The 22772-nt window shown below is 36.6% G+C and overlaps 1 long non-coding RNA gene across 1 annotated transcript in view; it reads right to left on the bottom strand.

Moving 5' to 3' along the window:
* Positions 1–15102, bottom strand: part of LOC122234560 — a 41863-nt gene extending 26761 nt beyond the window's left edge. The window contains exons 1-4 of the long non-coding RNA XR_006212355.1: positions 14994–15102; positions 10036–10252; positions 5883–6162; positions 5667–5751 (exon numbers count right to left, since the gene is read on the bottom strand). This is a non-coding gene — a long non-coding RNA (uncharacterized LOC122234560). The remainder of the gene's footprint in view (positions 1–5666; positions 5752–5882; positions 6163–10035; positions 10253–14993) is intronic.
* Positions 15103–22772: the final 7670 nt, after the last annotated feature.

The raw sequence follows: 22772 nt of genomic DNA, 5'->3' as shown, positions 1-22772 counted from the left end.
CTTCTCATTTTGATTCCAATCCTCTTTCTCTTTCTTCTCCTTTAGCCACTGATTTAAAAAGAGAGGTACATTTGCTAAATCCAGTTGCAAAATGTCAAACTTGCTGCATTTTTGATGGGTCAAACACAGGATTAAGGTGATCCTGGAGTCAGAAGGAATATATAAATGCCTATGTATTTTGTTTCGTCTTAAAATCTAGAATTTGATTTTTTCTTCTAATTATTACATGCAGTTTACATTATACAACTAGGCTAATTGTCTAAAATGAAGTGAAACTAAACCAACCTATTCCCATGAGTTTGAGTACAAATTAAGTGACTCAATCAGGAGAAGAATGAACCAAGTGCCAATATATAAATGATCTTGTGTTTTTTCTGACAGAAGAACACGGTCTCAAGTTGTTTTTCCAGTAGGAGAAAGCTCCTCTTGTTCCCTAAGAGCTGTAGCAGGCTGCAGTCAGAGGGCGTGAACAGAGTGAAGTTAAACTTGTCCTCAAATGAATAAACTTGTGGCCTTGGCCTCATTAGTTGTGTGGAGTGCTCTGAGTTAACAAGTTGTAGCCTAAACAATTCATAATTGTATTCACATACTACAAATACCCTGAGCATCTTTGTGCATAAGGAAATAAATAGTCCTCATCTTTCATGGCTCAATGTCATGTCTAGGAAGGTGCTTACAACTATTCTTTGTGTGGAAGAAAGTCATGGGCTACTGGTCCAAATACCAACCTGCTTTCAGTGTCTTTCTCCCCCTTCAGGACCTTAGCCTTAGTCTACTCGTCTCCTATACTTTTTGGTTACAGAGAGAGCTCAGGCTATTGACTGTCAAAAATTCAGACTCCAACTGAAGTATTTTCCTCATGGTGCAGCTTAAAGCAGTGATGAGTGATGATGGCAGCTTTCCGCTGCAATGGCAACGCAACGCAAGCCAGTACTGAAGCTGCAGTCCACCGGGAACTGCTCGGCGGGCACTTGTGGAGGGATCACAGCCTTCAGTCCTCCGCTGGCGATTGTGCAGGCAGTGCTTCAAGCTCTGCTGTTTAAACCACGTTTTGCATCCTTTGTACACTTCATAAGGCATGGAAGAGAGACTAAGTGCGGAAGAAGCAGTTCTGCCAAGAAATCCTAGGGCTCTGCCTAAGTCATCTAACCTATCTGGGTCTCAGATCCTGTAACTATAAAATTAAAGTGTTGGGCTAAGGGGCGCTCTGGTGGCTCAGTCGGTTAAGCCTATGTCTTCGGCTCAGGCCATGATCTCGCGGTTCGTGGGTTTGAGCCCAGCGTGGGGCTCTGTGCTGACAGCTCGGAGCCTGGAGCCTGTTTCGGATTCTGTCTACCTCTCTCTCTCTCTGCCCCTCCCTCGCTTGTGCTCTCTCTCCCTCTCTCAAAAATCAATAAATAAACTTAAAGAAAAAAATAAAGAAAGCATTGGGCTAAGTGACCTTGAAGTTGCCTTTAAACTCTGAGATTTATGATTTCAAATTCAGGGGAAAATCCCACCAATATCCTTATAAAAGCCAATTTTGCTCAAGATCTCTGTCGAGATCCCTGTCAGAGTTTAGACTGGGGGTGGGGGGTGGGGGAGGGTAAGAAAAGAAAAAAAAAAAACTTTAAGTAAGAACCTACTGCAGTGGTTGCTAAGGAAACCGACTGCATAGTGATTCAGGTTATTAATCAGTAATATCTTCCCGAGTAGTTAGCCATGGTGGCAGAAATACCACCATTAGAGCAAAATTCCTTCTGATGGGATTGCATATATAGTGGTTTGTGATTAAAATGTAAATCTCCATAGAAGTACTAATCTATTGTTAGCTATTAACAATTGATTACATCAATTTTCAAGTGTTGGGACAAACCAGCTACATCTTGAAGTGAACAAATGAAGGAGGGAAGATCTAGAACATGGTAAATCTGACTGGTGAAGAAACGATCAGATGCAGCTTTGCAGGGAGAACTGTCAGACAGGGGGCAGTTTACATGGATCTTAGGGAATCCAAAGGAAAGAAGCACCATGATGAGGAAAGATGGATGGTAAACTCGAAGTCGGAGGGTGCTGAGGTGTATTTGACACTAGGGCCCAGAATCAATATGCCCCATAAATGGGGTAAGCAGATAGAAAGCATAACAAAGTTCATTGTCTAAAACCCAGAATATTTTTTTATTCTAATTCAAGGTCTTACAGAGCATGCTCTAGATATATTCCAATCCTTAATATTAAGTTATTAAGATAAAATCAAGGCAAGTTTCTTGGTGTAAGAATAAGGCTATATTTCAATGTTTATTTTATAAAGAAACCATCAGAGCTTAATATCAACATGCCTAAAGGAGATTTACTTCTAATTTTTGAATCAGAGAATATAAATGGAAAGTTTTAAGTAGCCGTGCCCACCAGACATTAAGGCCAAGTGGTTTTTTAAATCTGGTTTTACTTTTTTCCATTAAAGCATTCTTGTGGAAACTACAGCGCATACACAGGTAGCTCAAGCTCAAGTTTGGGTTCATGTTTCCTGGAACTAATATGCTATGGAGATTGGAAGGTTTTATTCTCAAAAAGTTTTTGGAGTATTTCAGTAAGTTCTTTAATTTTCTTTGCATAAATAAACTAAATGGAATTTCTTCAAATGAAGCGTTATACCAAAAAATAAAGGGACCCAATAGAAGTTAACACTTATTTCATATCTGTATCACCTTAACCAATCATAGAGTGTTCTATGGTCTAATCAATTTAGAACGTACAAATCCAGGCTTCCATTAACAGCTTGGCTGGAAATCACTAAGTGCTCTATAGAATATGTAAGCTGGGAAGTGACAGTTTCCAAGTTATATAAAGACCCCCTGGTATCCAATGATGGGAATAAAACATCAAGTTTATACATTTGGAATGCAGTGTAAACATGACAGAAAATTATAAGGTTGCTCCAGAACTTTTGTCTGCTTCCTGTTTTCAATGACTCCAAATCTTGGTTCCCTCCCAAGATTATTTCCCTGGGTTTCAGGCTTGCTTATCTCAACGTCTCCATGAGACTCTAAAAGACATTTTAAATAAGGCAGTTCTTGCTCTGCTTGGTCCCATTATCCGCAAATTCTAGTCACCAGTGTAGTTATATTACATCAGTCTTCTGAAAACACAGTTCAAATTCCAGTTACCACAGCACATTAACTCTAAGTAACTGCATAAAAATACAGCCTTTACCGCTACGTTGTTAGTTCCCAAATTGCTACATAAATAACAGATACGTTTTATCATCAGTGATCAATCATGTCCTTTCTCTCAAAGTCTGCTGGTGACTGGGTGCTGCGTTTTTGTTATTCAGTTAATTCAGTGTATCTGCACAGACGGCAAAGCATGTAGTTGTGTTACCTCCTTGTCTCCCAGTAATAAATCCACCTTATATTTTACAAAACGGGACAATCAAGAGAGGATATTGGCTAACAAAGAAGAGAGTGCAGCAATGAAACAAAAAGTGATAGCTGATAACATCAGAAGTGAAATTAGAACAGAACGAACATGAAGTTATAGAAGAAAGAGCTGATCTTGTGAATGTTAACATTATCCCCTTTTGAGACACTCTAGATATGCAGCCAGAGGAGCTTACTGAAGGCAAATGTACTGACATAAATGAGGAAAGTGGTTGTAATGGGAAAGGTGAACATGTCCCAGAGGAAATGATGCCAGCGAAGAAAGTCACATTAAAAAGCTTCCAGAAATTTCACAACATTGGAAGCTCAAAGGATCCAAACTTGGAAAGATTTATGACGATTTTCCAAGTCACAGAAAGATGCTTGCTCCATATTGTAAGCTATATGAGAAGGAAAAAGCAAGCACTGTTCAAAGTGTCTTTTCCATAGGAAATAAACATCTTAATTTTCAGTGTTTCTAATGTTTTAAATTACAGTATCTTGAATATTATTTTTGCTTTTTCATTTCCCTATATGTTTATAGAGTAAGAGAGTTTTTAAATGCTTACATGGTCAGTTTGTAGTCCCACATTACCACAGGAAGAGAGGACACTGTATATAACAGTTCCAAAACGGAACTCCTGGGTTTCTCTGGAAAACTTGCTCTACCTGCAGTGATTCCCATCTTAGCTCATGACAACCGCGTCCTTCCCTGCTTCTTAGATCCAGAGCCACGGAGCCAACCTTGACTCCTCTCTTCTTTTCATACTTCAAATCCAACATGTCAGCAATTCCTGTCGGCTTTACCAGCAAAATGCATACAGAATCAGATCTCTCTTCATTTCCTCTACTGCTACCACCTTGATCCTGTCGCCATCATCTCCATCCCTCACATTAATTTTTCTAAGAATCTCAACTGAGCTCACAAGTTGCACTCTTACTACTTGCCTCCAGAGTCTCTTCTCAAACCAGCAGCCAAAGTGACTTAGATGAAACAGAAATCAGATCCTGTGAGTTTTCCTAAGAACCAACCAGTGGCTTTCCAGTTCACTCAGAGTAAAAATCAAAGTCTGTCTAAAGACCTATAAGGTCTGAAATAATGTGCACCCCTCCCCCACCCCAGACTTTACCCCTGCCATGTTTCTTCTCTGATCACATTCCTTACCTTCTTCTTGCTGCCCTGCACCAGTCACACTAGCCTCTAAGTTGTCTCTGAAACAGGGTCTTGCCTTAGGACTTCACACCCGTTGTTATTTCTATCTATAATATGATCCCCCCAGAGATTTCCCTCATCACCTTCAAATTGTCGCTAAAATGACATTTTCTCAGTAAAGCTGCCCTAACTACCCTAATTAAAACTGTAAATCTCCACCCTTGCCTAATTCTAATTTACATTCCCCCCCCAAAGCATCTATCACCTTCTAACATACTGTAAATATCCCTTTTATTACTGGCCTTCCCTTCCATTTTCCCCAATAGAATGGAAGCTCCACAAAGGCAGAGATTTTTGTTATTTTCACTCATGTATTCCCAAATCCTTAAACGTGGCAGGCACATACTTGGCACTCAATAAACATTTGCTGAGTAAATAAATGTAATGAATGATGCACAAAAATATAAGGTGTCTCTATACTGTTAAGAGGAAAGAAAGAAAGAAAGAAAGAAAGAAAGAAAGAAAGAAAGGGAGGGAGGGAGGGGACAGCAGGATAGATATGCATTCCAAGAACTTTTTCTTCATAACCCAACTCAAGAGGTGTCAAGAGAAATGTTGCTTAGGGCTTTGAAAGTAGAGACTCCAAGGCAGGCAGGTGGGGACAAGTGGTTCAACAGCAGAAGATTGATAATCAAGAGATACAGTTCTCTCAGATTATCCCAAGAGAAGAAGAGTCTTCCCAAGGAGCTAAGGATACGGACTATGTGCTTACTGAAGGTGCAGAGAACGAGGGAGAGCACATCACAACAGTCCATATTTGAGACAACAGTGCTGAAAGAAGGGAGATATCATGAGTAATTTTAAGCAGCCACAATTAGCAGAAAACTTCAGAGGAGAAATGTTAAAATAGGAGTTTTCAGTTTTCTTGTCAAGTATATGTTGCACCTTTGAGAAAATCTACATTAAAAATCTGCATTATTCTTCACAAATTGTGTAGGATTCTGGAGGAGTCAGTAACTCTTGTTTTATTAATGCAAAACTGTAAAGTTCTAGGCCAGGAAGGGAGTTGGATAGTGCCTTAATTTTGTTTATCACCACAGAATCACAAACTATACCTGTATGCAGAGATTCCCTCACTCCTTCCTGATCAGTATTTTCTCAATAGTATCCTCTATGAAATAGGCAAACCAGACATTCATCCTAAGAGAAATGAAGAGGGAGTTAATTATTGACTTAAGAAAAATGTCAGACAAAAAATGATATTTTACATTGGATGGAAGATAAATACCATGATCTGTTTTATTTAAAATTTAATTTTATCATCCACTTACTTGGAATCCCTGGTTTTCCTTGAGAACATTATTAACCATCATTAAATAAGCAAGTCTCTCAACCTGTGGAGCACAATGTATATATAATTGTCCATGTGAGAAGCAGCTCAATTACAAATCAGCAGCCAAGTGTAGACGATCAGCTGCGAGACTTCCAGTTTGGAGTTTGGAGTTGAAACCACTGCTAGTTTTCTGTTCATGATGTCATGATTTATATGGATGTCACTCTAGGTCAGAAGGTATACCATGGTAGCATATTTTTCTTCTTCTTTTCTTTTTTCTAAAAACGTAGGTGATACACAATGTTACATTAGTTTCAGATGAGTAACACAGTGACTCGACAACTCTATACATTATGCTGTGCTCACCAGAAGCCAAGGGTTGTCATCATAACCCTATTACAATACCACTGACTGTATTCCTATGCAGTAGCTTTCATCCCCATGATTTATTTATTCCAGAACTGAAAGCCTGTGCTTCATACTTCCCTTCACCCATTTTGCCCATGCCCCCACCTGTCTCCCCTGTGACAAGCACCAGTTTGTTCTCTATATTTATGGGTCTGCTTTACTGCTTATTTCTCTGAGGTGCCCAGTAGGATAACCTGAAACAGAATCATGAGCACCCTACATGTCTGATTCTATAAACACATCATGCAAATTTGGTAGTTATCTATCCAGATGTTTCAAGTTGATCCAACAACTGAAAAAAAAAAAAAAAAAAAAAAAACACCACCAGACATTTAATTTTTAATTTTGTTTTCACTTTGGGGATATATTTCATTATACCTAAAACCCCAAAAAAGTACAAAGAATTTTTCAGAACACCATTCCAGTTGGTAATGTTTGGAAAAAGAGTTCCAAGTGACACACTGATATAATCTTTACAAATGTATTCATATATTTATGCCTTATTTGATGTTCTCAGTGAAGGTCTGTATATGTGTGTGCCTGTGTACATTCACAAAATACATCAATTATCTCACTCATTATTTGTTTATTCAACTAATTTGTATAAAGTGCCAATCCTAGTAGATGGATGTGAGGACAACAAGAACCATCCATCCATGCAGGAATCCAGATTATGGAGAAGATGGTTGGGGGATTCCCAAGGACACGGGAGATCAGATAAACTGAGGATTTTCACTAAGCAGAGAAGGACTAAATCCAAGTGACTCCAATGCCTTACAAAGCCTCCAGAGGAGGAAGCAGTTTTAGAAACCGTTTTTATTATGAAGTTCCCTAAGGAGGATTCTAGCATCCCACCCTCTTCCCACGAGTCTGGCATTGCCCTGTGTCCAGCCACCCCTGGTGAAGGCTGTCTTTCTCCACCACCAGCAGAGAGTAAGCTGCAGATTCTTTATCCTTCTACCTCCTCCCTGGTCCATATTTCTGCTCTTATGTTTTCTTCTGGGGTAAAAAGGGTAAGAAGGGGAAGAAATAATAATGATACATTAAAGAAGCCACAAAATTTCTACCTTGGATCTGGATTCTATCTTAATTGATCCTTGGGGTAAAACTCTCTGCCATGGAAAGGACATAAAGAAACATATTCATGACTTTTAAATTCATGTCCAAGAAAATATAGCACTTAAATATTCTTAGTCTATGGTAATTTTCATCTCCATACATAATTTAAAAGGCATCATCCTTCAAACATAATTTAAAAAGCAACGGGAGATGGTGAAAAGGTAGGACTTTTGCAGTATGAAAGACCTGGGTTTAAATCCCCACTGTTCTGTCTCCTGTCTGTGATACTCTGGCAGATTCCTGAGCTGCTATAGTTATGTTTCTTTGTCTGTGTGAAAGAACTAATGAATCTTGAATATAGAAGAAAGAGGGGTGGAGTTTAAATACACAATGACGTTTCAATGATTATTTGTTCCTTCCTATTGAACAGATACGAACATGCTCTTTAATTTTCACATTCTTTGAGGAATGAGAGATAACATTTATTGGAAACTTACTATGTTTCAGGCACTGGGTTAAGTGCTTTCATAATCCATTAATTACATTAATTACATCACATTAACCCATTTAATTCTTATAATAACTTTATGAAATAGGAACTATTGTTATCTTTTTTTAATATATAGTCAAAGTAACTGAGTAATGTAGAGTTGTATTAATGTACCTGAAGTTGAAACTCAGACAACTGGAGTCTGACTGTCCCATCTCATCTATGCCATCATCCGCTAGACTACAGATCTCTTCACCAAAGCACCAAACATTTCTTTCAAATCAGTGTTACATGAAGTTTTAGGGAAAGATTTCTATCTAAAATAGTGAAGCACTTCATTAAAATAGTCCTATCCTGCACACTGTTTAAATGAACTATTATCGATGAGTTATAGCAAAAGGTTAATTCAAGTAATAAATGAAAACCTCAAGTTCAGATGACAACACTAAAACTGAGCCGGCTGATTGCCAGACTACCAAATGTCACTAAACTCTTTACCAATGATTTACTCTTTTCTTATTCCCTGCATCTCTGGATTAGATACGCTTAATTACTGAAGTTAGTCTCAGTATTTCCAAATTGTTTAGATATAGACAAAGCCTCACTATTGTCTAGTGAGGAATTTTGTCTAAAAAGGTGCTATACATATATCTATATCATTAAGACTTAAAAATACTTGTATCTTCTTTTAGGTAGAAAGACACATTTCTCAAAATAAGAAATTTAAGGACATTAAAGAAAATCAAGAAAGATGAAGATTCTAATACATCAGGTGTTTAGCAATGGAGGACTGATAATTATTTACTCCAAGTAGTAACCATCCACCTTCCTATAGTTGGAGAGATGTGATAGATGTGTGTGCATGTGTGCATGTATGATTGTTGGAGGTGAAGTGCATTGGCCATGTAACTCTTTAAGCCAAGTCAGATCTGGTGATTCTCACAAGGCTTCTCCAGCCATTGTCCTGAACAAATTTCTGACAATTCTGATGGTTGATTATATTTCTGTCCAGTAAGCTGTTAGAGGTGAGGGATATTACTCTCTCTGAATTCCTTATCATCTTCACTCTGAGGCTTTCCTTTATATGTCTGGCACCATCATTGTACTTTGGCCCTTCAATCATCACCTCCATGTTCACATTCAAAGCTCTTACTGAAGGGTTCCAAAATGTCATGAAGATAAGATACATGAATGTATGGAGGAAATGGAGAACCCTCAGTTCTATTTGTGTTTCACCTTAATCTTGCAGTAAGAAGAGAATAACATATATTACTTTCTGGCTGGCAAACTACAAGAAAAGGGCAATTTGCCACAGGAACACTGTACAATTTTTCTCCAAAAGAATAACTGACTTAACCTCTTAGAAGCACCCTTGCAGTGCACACGTGTGTGTGTGTGTGTGTGTGTGTGTGTGTGTGTGTATCAGCGGTAAATCTTGATTTAAATATATCAGTGTTGGTTAATTATCTGATTTATCAAAGGATTCCTAACATATATTCTAATAACAATTTTTTTCAGACAGAAGTTGGTTTAGTTTTACTGTAACACATGAATTTCAGGATAAATACTACTTTGTAATTTTATTGTCCTGTAGATTCTCAGTAACAATTGTTTGTGATGTATATACAATACCTTCACTTGAGAGGAAGTTAGACTAAATTAACTCTGAATTCTCTTTACAGGATTCATGGCATCTTCGAGTACTTGAGCAACCAGAAGAAAAGGCAGAGATTGGTCAGGTTTTTCCATTGTCTGCCATGGCAGTTCTGGCATCTGTTCTTTGCTTGGGGCGGCCATCACTCTCTTCAAGCTTCCAGGGGCCATTCTCGCAGCATGTTTGCAATGTATTCTAGGGTCTACGTCAGGATATTAAACCCACATCTTAGGGGAGTGTTTGCATCTTGATAAACTCTCCCTATCTAATAACTTTGCCTTCTTCTTGAGCCTCTTGTTCTAGTCCCTTCAGACTCCAGGACCATATATACCCTTCTGATTCCTGTCCTTACAAGGTGGCTGGGTCCCACAACTCCTTCAGCATCTAGTCCCCTTCCTCCCTTGGCAGATTCAGCTCATCTCTGACCCTCTTATACTGCTTTTCAACCACCTGATCCATTTTACCCACCAGTGCATCTCCTTCCATCAGGATACCATCCAAGTTTACCATTCATGATAATTTTAAGAATTACACCACTACCTTGTTCCAGGGTATATCGATACTTCATCTACTGCCAGTGATGGAGTTCTCATTGCTAGATGGGTGCTGTGTAATCCAGCTCCAAAATTTTATCTTAGATCTGCTTTCCTTATGTACTTCAAGTACCAACTACAGCAGGTAGGGTTTTCAGGAAAATAGACCCTAAGACACACATTAACATGCAAGAAGTCCACTGATGAGTGCTCTTGGAAACGATCTGTGTAGAAACAGAAGACAGCAGAAATGAACAGAGTAGAAATTGGGCCACAGTGCAGTGCAGTCACTCCTCAGCTGACTCGCAGGAAACTTGAAGTTGGACTGACTTATTAGGGTTGTCTCATGACACAGCAAGGACTTTTATACACCCACATCAACAAGTCATGCCTCCAAGGAGAGTGTGTTTCTTTGGGGAAAGTCAAAGATCCTTGAAGAGGATCTAGGTGGCAGTACACAGCACACAGCATCCACTAGGACACCTGGTCCATACTGCTTATGTGGGGGATCCACAATCAACTTCTCTCACTTGGATTATTACTTCTATAGAGACTTCCCTCTTTTTAACCCCATATCACAAACTATGTGATAATTTGTAATTACATATGTAATTATTTTCATACACTGCCATATATTCTACACATTGAACAACCAAAAAATTGTTTCCCTGTTTTAGTCATCCCATGAATCCATGCATAATTTCAGTGAAGCCTCACATCTGTATGAGCATACGTACTGAGAACTGATGATATATTTGGGGCGTGGAGCAGTATGTCGGCCATGCAATTTTCTCCATGGAATTTATAGACATGTTTTGGCTACTTGAGACTGACCTCAGAATTTTAAGAGTCCTTTGTCTTCCCCAATTAACGGGAAGAAATCTGAAGTCTGACTTTCTCTCCATGCATTTCTTCTATATTCTCCTATATTAGGTCATGTTATTTATCAAATAATATGCTGATCAAATTTGTGATCTTTTTCTTACATAATTTAAATTTCCCTCTTTTTGTGATTTTAACTTATATACATTAAATATTGATAGTCATCTGTTTTGTGGATGCCAGAAATGGGAAAAGATCCCAGTGATATCCCCATGATGCTAAGAGATATTGTTGAAAGCTCAAAGAACAAAAGCTTGTAAAGAGAAGATAGAGATAAATGCTAGGGTTTAGTCACAAAGTCTCTGTTTCTATTATATTCAACACACACACACACACACACACACACATACACATGCACACACACACACACACACACACACACACACACAAAATCACCCACATCTGTATATGCTTACTGACCTAAGACTAGTCTCTTAGTTATAATCTAGATTTATTTGAACATAATTACCAATAGCAACTTTTTTATTTGTGGATTTACTTATTTAATTTTTTAAATTATAATTACTATTTTTAGAGTTCATAATTTTTAAGAGTTAATAATTATTTTTTTAGTTATTATTTTTTAGTTATTGACTCATTTATTAAGGTCTAGAATACAATAGTAACACTGTTATAATGTGTGTTTTTGGCTCAAGTAATGAATGAAGGTGATTGGTCCCCGTGCCTCAAATAAAATACTAAGAAAATATGTTTTTGGCTATTATTTGGGATTAATTGTTTTCTAGACTTTTTATTTTGAGAGAGACCTATAGAAAGCTGTGAGATTACTAAGAATTCCCATGGACACTTGGATTCCCCAAATGTTAACATTTAAAAATTTTTACTGTATCTGTCTCTCTCTTGCTTTCTCTTTCTCTTGTCTATTATGTATATCTATTTTTTTCTGAGCTTTTTGAGAGTAAGTTGCAGACATGATGTCCTCAAACTCTTAAATACTTCTGTGTCTTCTTGTAAATTAAAATATTATCTCACATAACTGCAGTGTAATTATAAAAATTGGGAAATTAGCATTGATACAATACTATTATCTAATTCATATACTTGTTCAGACTTCACCAATTATCTCAATAATGTTCTGTCAATTTATACTTATAGTTAAGTATAATTATGACTACCATTTCTTTCCTTAGAAGATTCACATTCAGTATCGGTTTTTAATAATACATAAGACTTCTGAAAAAGTACACTATATTTTGTATTTGTGTCCATGTATTCTATTCTCTGGGGAAGAGCCTATATATTTCCTTAGCTTCTCAAAGAGACCACTGACACCCAAACAGTTGATGGACCACTGAACTGGTAAGGAGCAGAAATACATGGCTTGTATTTGCTCAAACACGATGGGGTTCTAGGTAAAGGGATGCATATGAGTTGCAAAGTTTGTACCTGGTTTGTTCCACTCAATAAAGCCTGAAAACAGATGGTACTTGGGATATAAATCCTCAAGGTAGCAGTAAACAATGCGTTTTCAAGGCTTTAGAGAACACAGGCCAGGATGGAATTACACATTTAAGACATTCTTAGGAGAAGTGCCAGTAAAAGAAAAATGAGAGGGAGCAGGAGAACGTGGAGAGAGCTCATGGGAAGTGATGAGGTCTGACACCTGTGAAGGAAGGGGAAGAATGAAGGATTGTGTACAAAGAATGTCAGACTGCAGCAGAGTTCTAAGAAACTATAGCCAGTGAGAGTCCATGAGCCAAAGTCGTCTACGAGGAAAGTTCCAGTTTGGGCAACAATGGGCCTCTTTGGTACCCCTGCTATGTTTTTACATTGGAAGAATCCAATGAGAAGTATGGCCTTGGAACAAATGTAGTCATGAATCCAGAGGATAGCAGCTGGGTCTGTTATCAACTCTGCTCCCAGGAGCAGATAAGTGGTACATTTAACAAGGTAAGTTTGTCTGGTTCCCCTGTGTCACTATCTCAGGTACCTCAAGCATGCTAGTTATCAACATGATGGGGGTAAAGTCAAGCAAATAAGGGGTATGGGCTCTCACTCAGAAGACTCGGCAAACCACAAGGGTGCCTCATAAATTATAGTTGAATAAACATCACGATTGGCATCAATGTTCCATATGGGTTTCTAAGTGGCACAGAAAATATCTAAATCTCAATACTAACACTCCTATTTATGCTAAAACATTTGAAGCGACAGGCAATTACAATGACATAAATAGGAATATAAAATATCAAAGAGACATTATAGAGTTGACCAGAATAGGGTATTTATGTCTATATATTTATTAAACTCTTAAAAAATATTGATGGATTTTTCTAGTTGTTGTTAGTTTCCTTATATCAACAAAACTTTATTTTTGCTTTTGTCACAACTAACATTAAAGTGAAAATACACATTTGAGACCATGATCTGCATGCAAATGCAGACTTCTTTCAGAATTTGTGAATATTTCCCAGCTGCTTTGTGATAGGAAGCCAATTATGTACCATATATCATAGAGAGGAAGCAATTACATTCATTTTCTTGGGCACTGAGAAATTTGATAAGGTCGACACTTGGCACATTGAGCTGTGATAACAGTTAATTTTTTAAAAGGCATAAAATATAGGCCAGTTGAATTGAAGCCATTTGTTTTTAAATTGTTGGAAATTGTGTTACCTTAGATGCTTTCAGATGACAAGAGGGAGTGAAAAAATTAATTTAGAAATCTATTCTAAATGCAAAATGAGTACTAGGCTCATTCAATTAAAACAAAATACTTCATTTTAAGAACAAACCAACTCCTGAAACCTAGCGATTAGCTTCAGATGGGGCTGGACCTTTGTAAAACTGTGAAGAAGGCAGTTTTACTGGATGCTTTTCCATGTTAAAATGATGCTCCCTTCCCCTTTTCCTGCATGCACCCAGTACCCACATGTTTTCATTAAAAGCCTTCTCTTCATTAAAATAATCTCTCAGGAAGATCAGACAAATTTATCAATACTCTGAGATAGATGACTCACAATTCTAAATGCTTGGAGTATTTACCATCCATTTGTTTATTGGGCATCTCTATACAAACTCTATTTATTGGACAAATGCTGTACAATCTTGTCTCCATACCATGTGTGTGTTGAGTGATCATGTGCTGGGCACAGTGGTACACACACACACACACACACACACACACACACACAAAGGGCTTCACTTGAACCAGGACTTGAAGCACATTTGCCATATTGGTGTACTGAATTGGGGGAAGAGGTTTGTGATTCAGTCAGAAGAAGGAGCCTGATCAGCGATGAGGTGAGGACACTGGGACGCATTTGGGAAATTATAAGAGATCCATGAAGTTTGGAATAAGTGACATGATGACAGTATATTCTGAATTTTCTGGAGTCATCCTAGTTTGCATCTGTTATCCTGGCATAATTAGTAACAGTACTAACTTGTAGTCCCAAATGTCTGGGTTTGGACACTCTATTTTATGATTATAGAGCATAAAAAAAACGTGAGAGAGATACATAATGAGGTTAAAGACATGGGTGGGGACTGTATTATGGGTACATTATATGCCAACGCAAAGTGTTTGAACTTTACTTGAAGACAGCAGGAAGCTTCTTCATCTAAACTTAAAAAACAACAAGAACAAAAAGCAAAACCAAAACTCCACAGAGGTCTAATAGTGAAGTGTCAAGCATGAGTAGAACAGGGAAAGCATTATTGCAAGATCATTTCCTGATAGCATCAATTCACACCACATAAGTCATCTCTCATTTGAAATACTGGCTTTCCTACAGTTAAGTCTATCTCCACATACAAACATTAAAGCCTGACAGCTTGGCAATTGGCTTTATTATTTTAAACATCAATGTAAACAAAATTTTTTCTTGGAATATCTACTAAATAAAAAAAAAAAGTTTCTTGTGTATTGCTTTCAGATACATTATGGGAAGGATTCTGTCTCAATGAATTGTTTAAAGAGCATTAGCAATTGATTTAAACAACCATGGAGTATTTTATATAATTTTCTGTAAGAAAACTCAAATATTTAAAATAAAGAGAAAATTAACACTCATTCACAAGATTTTCTTTCCTTCCTCTAAGATAAAATTCTACAGGTACCTGTCCTGTAAGTTTACAGGTCCCCTGAGATCAGGTGTCTTTGGTGCCTGGGCAAGAACCATCCTTCCCTGCTGTGAAAAATGTTGCCTCTCCAGTGAATCCACAGAGTTCAGTGCAAGCTGTGGAAAATGAATAGGATAAATACCAAGTAGCACTGGCCATTTTTATGACAATTCTAGTGATGTCTCACCCACTACACACGGGAGTTAAATAAACACAGTCTGCCAGTCCATGCCAGGAGCTACAAGAACAACAAATTACACCTATGTGGACAGACAACCAAACAGTGGGAAAAATGGAAAGCCCCAAACATATTTATACGTGGGGAAGTTTAGAGCTTGCCGTTTTAGAGCTTGTCGTTAGGTGGAATAGTGACTGATCTGTGTTTTATTTCTTTCGGTAATGTTACAGTAGTTCACTTGTTCTCTCAGGCACAAGCTTTAATTTTCTTCCATAATATACAGATTATCATGTTTTTTTTTCTATGTAAATTCTTTGCAATGAGATAAAGACACATGTTATTTTGAGATAACTTCTGACCGTTCCTTTAGTAGAAGAACTATGTGATGAGAAGTCAGGATAATGGAGTAGAGTGTAAGTTAACAGTCTTAGTTTGTCCAAGGAATATTTCTCAGAAGGAAGTTAAATTACCCTCATATTAGTTAGCCCTTTGTCAAGTTTCATTAGTCCACATTCACCCAAGAGCATCCTTTTTTATTCTATATACTTACGTTTGTGAATATTTTCTTTGCTTTTATTGACTCTGTGTACTGTGAAAGTAACTTGTCTAATATGGATCCCACAGAATATAAACAGGGAACCAAAAGCATAAAAGAACTGAATGAAAAAAATGTAACAACAATGTCAACAAACGCCATAAATTAACACTGAACTAACTCAGAACCATACTCTATGAAAAGTTAACTACTCTCACAAGTTGTTAGGCATTACTCATTCTACAATGTTCAGATGAAATGGAGATGACTTTCTTCCCTGGGGACAGACATCCTTAAAACATAATCAAAAAAATTACATGTAAAAATTATTAGGTATTTACACAAAGGATACAAAAATTCAGATTCGAAGGGGTTCACATACCCAATGTTTATGGCAGCATTATCAACAATAGTTAAACTATGGACACAGCCCAAATGTCCATCGACTGATGAATAGATAAAGCTGTGGTAATACCTATATAAACACACACATATACATATGATAGAATATTACTCAGCCGTAAAAAAAGAATGAAATCTTGCTATTTGCAACAACATGGATAGAGCTACAATGTATCATGCTAAGTGAAATAAGTTAATCAAACCATATGATTTAACTCATATGTGGAATTTAAGAAATAAAACAGAGGAACATATGGGAAGAGACAGAAAAGAGAAGAGAGGGAAACAAACCACAAGAGACAATAAACTTAGGGTTGATGGAGGGAGGAGGGTGGGAGATGGGCTAGGTGGGTGATGGGTATTAAAAAGGGTGCTTGTTGTGATGAGCACTGGGTATTGTAAGTAATGAAACTGAATTCTACTCTTGAAACCAATATTGCACTGTATGTTAACTAAAATGTAAATAATAAAAAAAAATTAGACATGTTAAACTAAAAGTAATATTTAAATACGCATAAATGTAGGGGCGCCTAGGTGGCTCAGTTGGTTAAGCCTCTGACTTCAGCTCAGGTCATGATCTCGCGGCTTGTGAGTTCGAGCCCCATGTCGGGCTCTGTGCTGACAGCTCGGAGCCTGGAGCCTGTTTCTGATTCTGTCTCCCTATCTCTCTGCTCCTCCCCTGTTCACTCTCTGTCTCTCTCAAAAATTAATAAACATTAAAAACAATTATAAATATGCATAAATATATGTTATCTCCAGAATGTAAAAAATTAATAAAAATAAGCAGAACAATAACACCTCAATAGGAGAAAAGAGTCTAGGCTGAAATAAGAAGAGAAAAATATTTATTGCTAATAAATATTTAAAACACTGTAAGTGATAAAAGAAAATCAAGTGAAAACAACAGAATACCAGTTTTCACCTATGAAGTTGGAAAAGAGAAAAATAAAAACAATAATGCTGTGATGGTTAATTTTATGTAACAACTTGACTGGAACATGGGGTAATTATTTCTGGGTGTATCTGTGAGGGTGGTCCCAGATGAGGGTAGCATTTTAATTGATAGATTGAGTAAAGCAAATGGCCTTCTCCCCTGCAGATGGGCATCATCCAATCTGTTGAAGGCCTAAATAGAACTCTGTCTCTGCCTGACTGAGTTAGATCATTGGTATTCTCTTGTCCTCAGACTGAGACTGGGACTTAGACAAGAGCTACACCACTGGCTTTCCTGGGCCTCCAATTTGCAAATGGCAGATCCTGGGACTTCTCAGCTTCCATAATCACATAAACCAATTCCTTGTAATAAATCTCTCTCTCATTCTCTGCCTCTCTTGTCTCTGTCTCTCTCTGTCTATGTCTCCCTTTAGATAGGTAGATAGATTTTCAATGGTAGTGACAGTGTAACAAATTGAGCATCTTTATACAATGCAGGAAGGGTAAAATAAAACAACTTTCATATAATACTAAAAAACAGGATGTGCATAGCCTCTATCCCTATAGTTATATCTCTAATAATCTATTTTAAAATAATAATCTGAGATATGTACAAATATAGATATAAAAAGAAATCACTGTATTATTACATATATAAAAATTTTACTCAACCAAAAATTTCCAACAATATGAAAATGCTCAAAGAAAGAGCTTTCCATTCAATGAGAACCTTATGCTGCTATTATACAGATTGTGCAGATTTGTAGTGTAGAAAATTACTCAGAAAATAATGTTAAAATGAAAAATAGCAAGCTATTTAATGACATATAACCTATAAACCAAGCATTAACTTAATATAAAAGGGAAGAAATATATCAAAAGTAAATTTGTTTTATGTTGGTTAAAGAAATATGAGTGGTTTACATTTTTCACTTAAAAATTTTCCAAACCAATCTTGTTTTAGACCATGGATATATATTGTTTTTTTTTTTTTTATAACATGAAAAAATGTTGATTTAAATACTGCAATCTTGATAATGATAGTAAAATATGTGAAAGTTAATGACTAGAAGCCACAGTTGAGAGGACTTGTAGGGAATAGACAGAATTATTCACAGATGTTCATGGAAGCCCACATTCTTCTGAAAAATGTTATCTAAATTTGGAAGAAAAAAATTCATGATAACCTCATTGATACTTAACTTTGCCCTTCTCTGGTTGTTTTTCCTTTTCCTCTTAAGAGACCACATGCTCTCTATGTCATAAGTGACTCAGAATTTGGCATGGGATTTTAAACTATAATAAAGTCTTTATGTAATCTGATTTATTCCACTAAACAGAATTGTCTGAATTTCTGACTCTTCTAGTAATTTTGCATTCCCATAATTTTTGAAGTTATTCCCATAACTTTTGAAGTAAGTTCAGAGTCTAAGTCATTAACAAATGTTTAATTTTGTATTTCAGGAAAATTTTCATTCTATTCTTCAGATTTAGTATTTTCTGATTTCAGCCACAATCTACAGAATTACATTGACTTTCTAAGGCATAAAGGAGTATAACTTGAGTGTTTTGTACTATCAAGATTAGATTCAAGGATAATGATACTTAAAACTATTGTTAATAAAAATGAATTCATATTCTGTTAACAGAAGTGGAAAGTTTTCAATGACAAAAGAAAAGAAAACTTTCATCATTTATTTTATAGAAGTCAGAAGTGACAAATGCATCACTTGTCCAGGGGGAAAATATTATGATGTATAGAAAAAGAGTATTACCTGGAAATAATTATAGATTAATAACACTTTTCTTTTAAAAATACCCCAAAGGTTGAATGACATTCACAATATTATGGAAACTTGATAGAAATATAATATTTAGCCTCTCTTATCTGACTCTTAAGTATATTCACAAAAAAGTTAAGATCTGAGCTAATTTGGGAGCCATGTGCAGACGAAATTATCTGTTTGCTGGCAAGTTACCAAATAATGAATTAGCACCTGGATTATGAGTCATTCTCTTATGAGTTTGCCTATAGCAAGTTAGCTTCTCGTGGCCATTTCACACACAAATACACGGATACAATTAAATAGATGGTGGGTAAGAAGGCTGGCTCTTAAGTCTGACTGTGTATTAATATCCCATCTACTCAATAGCTACATGACCTTGGGCAAATTCAGAGACAGTTCTTCATCTGGAAAGAAGGGTAAAAATATATACTTCAAGGGCTTGTTGTGAGAATAACGTAACGGAAGAACTAAGTTAGAATATGTAAAATTCTTAGAAAAGCGGCAACATGGTGAGTGCTCAATAAAAATGAACTGTTGCTACACTATCATCTGAACTTGCTGATCTGCTTATTATAGCCAGAAAGAAAAATAGCTTTGATGATTTTCAGTGCAAATAGCCTGTTAGTTTTACTAATACATGAGTAAGTGGAATCTGAGGTAGAGTAAGATCCACACTTTGATAAAACCAGTACCTGTGAGGTTTTGCTGTTTGGACAGTTATTAAATGTCTCTGTTTGATTAAGTTGAAACAATTATATACAGAAAATACATTCCTACCTCATCCTAGTGCTTAATTATTTAGTAGCATATGCTTTGGGTTCTATAACCTAAGCATGAACTAATACATGTTCTTTGGCATTATCTGTATACACTACATTTGTTTCTTACAATTAGAATAGCAATTAAAGTGAAACAAGCAAAAGTAAGCTCATTGTATTACAATCTGAGGTCACTTCCTTGAGATTGGCACTTGCTGAGTATTTTATCACAATAAAAATGCAGACAATTTGCTTTAATTTATGGCAATTAAGAAAGTATTCTATATTTCAAGCTTTAATTAAGGGCATTTATTTCAATAAATGCCAAAAAATGCATTCCAGTGTTTTGCAAAATTAACTCATTTCTACTCCTAAGTGGGAGGTTTAAGTCAAAATGTTTCTGTTTCAGTATTTTGGTGTCCTAATTATTCACATATTTCTGCCCTCAAAACACTGGAGAAAGCTGTGCGATTAAGTCTTTTGCAATGTGACCAGAGCAGCATCCCACAGGGTTGTCACAGTCACTATCCCAAGAGACCCCTTCCATCTCACACTGCTGCCCAATCAGACGGTTATCTTTTCCACACATTTCTTGATAATTGCATTGAAATATCACTCACTTATATATAGTGTAAGGCTGTGAAGAAGAAAGGTAATTGCATTGTGCTATCATGGACTAGAACTAGGGTTTGCAATGTTAACCTTAAAAGACAAGAAATTTTAAGTTGGTTCATGCATAATGAAATAGTTAATAAGCAAATTTCAAAAGATAGACATTGTAAAAACCTAGAAAACAACCAATTTCACCTTTTAAACAGAGAATTGAATTCTTAGCGGTCAATTCATTCATTCACTCATTCAACAAATACTTGTTTTAATTCCAGCCAGAGAGATCACCAGTTGCAAGGACGGAAGGTGAGCTTGGGAAGCAGACGGAAGCCAGAGAGATGAGCAGAAGCCCCCTCACAGGATCACCTTTGGGGCCAAGTCAGGGGGTAAGGGCATTAGGGAAGTATTAAGCCATCTAAAGGAGAGGGATAATTCAAACAAACAGGTTGGTTTTATAGTAGATAAAGGGAGATTGAAAAATTATTTTATTATGGGCCTAATGTAAAATTTCACATAATAAAATAAATATAATAAAGTTTATTATATTTCTCAAACTGGGTTAATTAGAAAGCTAGCTTTTATGTAAAGGAGTCAATGACATAGAAACCATTTTGAGACCTGAGAACTGGAATGTGTACATCACTACCAGCATTTATTCCTTTTTAAAATTTGTTTATATTCATATTTGCCAAGCTCTTGTTAGGTCCCTAGCACTGTTCTAGTTGAAAAGGCCAGGACAACACCTGAAGCCATTTGGCCTTTTGAATCTTCCTGGCTCACTACATACCGTATGGTGGGGGCTGAGCACCGGGAGTCTGGACTTATACCTATGGTGATTACTGCCCCACTTTTCCCCACATGGGATTTCTTGCAGAGTCGGAACCAACAGAACAAACATAAGTCAGTATCTTCTTTATGGACAGCAAATGATTTTCTCAAGAGTTATTCTTGTTATTAAAATCTGTTACTTGTTATTTATTGTACATGTAACATTTCTTTCTTACTGACTGGATGCTGGGTTAGCTTTCGGAGAGGAAAAGATTAAAAATAAACTGTCTTTGCTCTCATGGAGCTCATTTAAAGCACAAACTCATACCTAAAATGATATGCATGCATAACTGAAACATATTTTGATTAGGCAATTAGAATACAATGAAGGAGGAAAATTTAATTTACTGCCAATTACTTTCTTTCAGCCCATACGTTGTTGATCAACTCTGGGCTGACTCTGTTCCTGGGTGATTTTGAGATTCTAGAAAAATCATCAAAATACTTCTGATACCTAAGAATGATGAAAAATTGCAAAAAGAGCTGCCAATCCAAAATTCATAAGAGACTGTCAACCCTCCCATAGTGATAATCATCAATATCATCATCAATGCATAAAATAAAACAAGCAGTTATAGAGAAATTACTAAATTCCAGGCATTTTTTAAAGTTTTATTTAAATTCTAGTTAGTTAACATACAGTGTGATATTAGTTTCAAGTGTATACTTTAGTGACTCATCACTTACATCCAACACCCAGTGCTCATCATAACAAGTGCAGTCTTTAATACCCATCATCCATTAACCCATCCCCCAGCCCACCTCCCCTCCAACAACCCTCAGTTTGTTCTCTATAGTTAAGAGTCTGTTTTCTGTTCTGGTTTGCCTTTCCTTTCTTTCCCCCTTATGTTCATCTGTTTTGTTTCTTAAATTCTGCATGGGAAAAATGGACAGAAACATGCAAAAGAATGAAACTGGACCACTCTCTTACACCATACACAAAAATAAATTCAAAATGGTTGAAAGATCTAAATGTGAGACAGGAAACCATCAAAATCCTAGAGAAGAACACAAGCAGTTACCTCTTTGAAATCAGCTGTAACAATTTTTTACTAGACATTTCAATGGAGGCAAGGGAAATTAAGCAAAAATGAACCATTAGAGCTTCATCAATATAAAAAGCTTCTGCATAGCAAAGGAAACAATCAACAAATTAAAAGGCAACCTTTGGAATGGGAGAAGGTATTTGAAAATGACATATCTGATAAAGGGTTAGTACCCAAAACATATAAAGAACTTATAAAACTAAACACCCCCCCCCAAATAATCCAGTTAAAAAATGGGCAGAAGACATGAATAGACATTTTTCCAAAGAAGACATACAATACAAATGGCTAACAGGCACATGAAAAGACGCTCAACATCACCCATCATCAGGGAAATACAAATCAAAGCTATAATGAGATATCACCTCACACCTGTCAGAATAGCTGAAATTAACACAGGAAACAACACATTTTGGTGAGGATATGAAGATATGGGGAAGGGAAACGCTCCTGCACTATCAGTGGGAATGCAAGCTCGTGTAGCTACTCTGGAAAACAGTATGGAGGTTTCTCAAAAAGTTAAAAATAGAACTACCCTATGAACAAGCAATTGCACTGCTAGATATTTACCCAAAGGATACAAAAATACTGATCTGAAGGGATGCATGCCCGCTGATGGTTATAGCACCATTACCAACAATAGCCAAATTATGGAAGGAACCCAAATGCCCATCAACTGATGAATGGGTAAAGAAGTTGC

This window comes from Panthera tigris, chromosome A2, assembly GCF_018350195.1.
Source record: "Panthera tigris isolate Pti1 chromosome A2, P.tigris_Pti1_mat1.1, whole genome shotgun sequence".
NCBI classification, from domain to species: Eukaryota; Metazoa; Chordata; class Mammalia; order Carnivora; family Felidae; genus Panthera; species Panthera tigris.
Note: the sequence above shows the minus strand (reverse complement) of the source record. Positions and strands in the feature narration are given on the sequence as shown.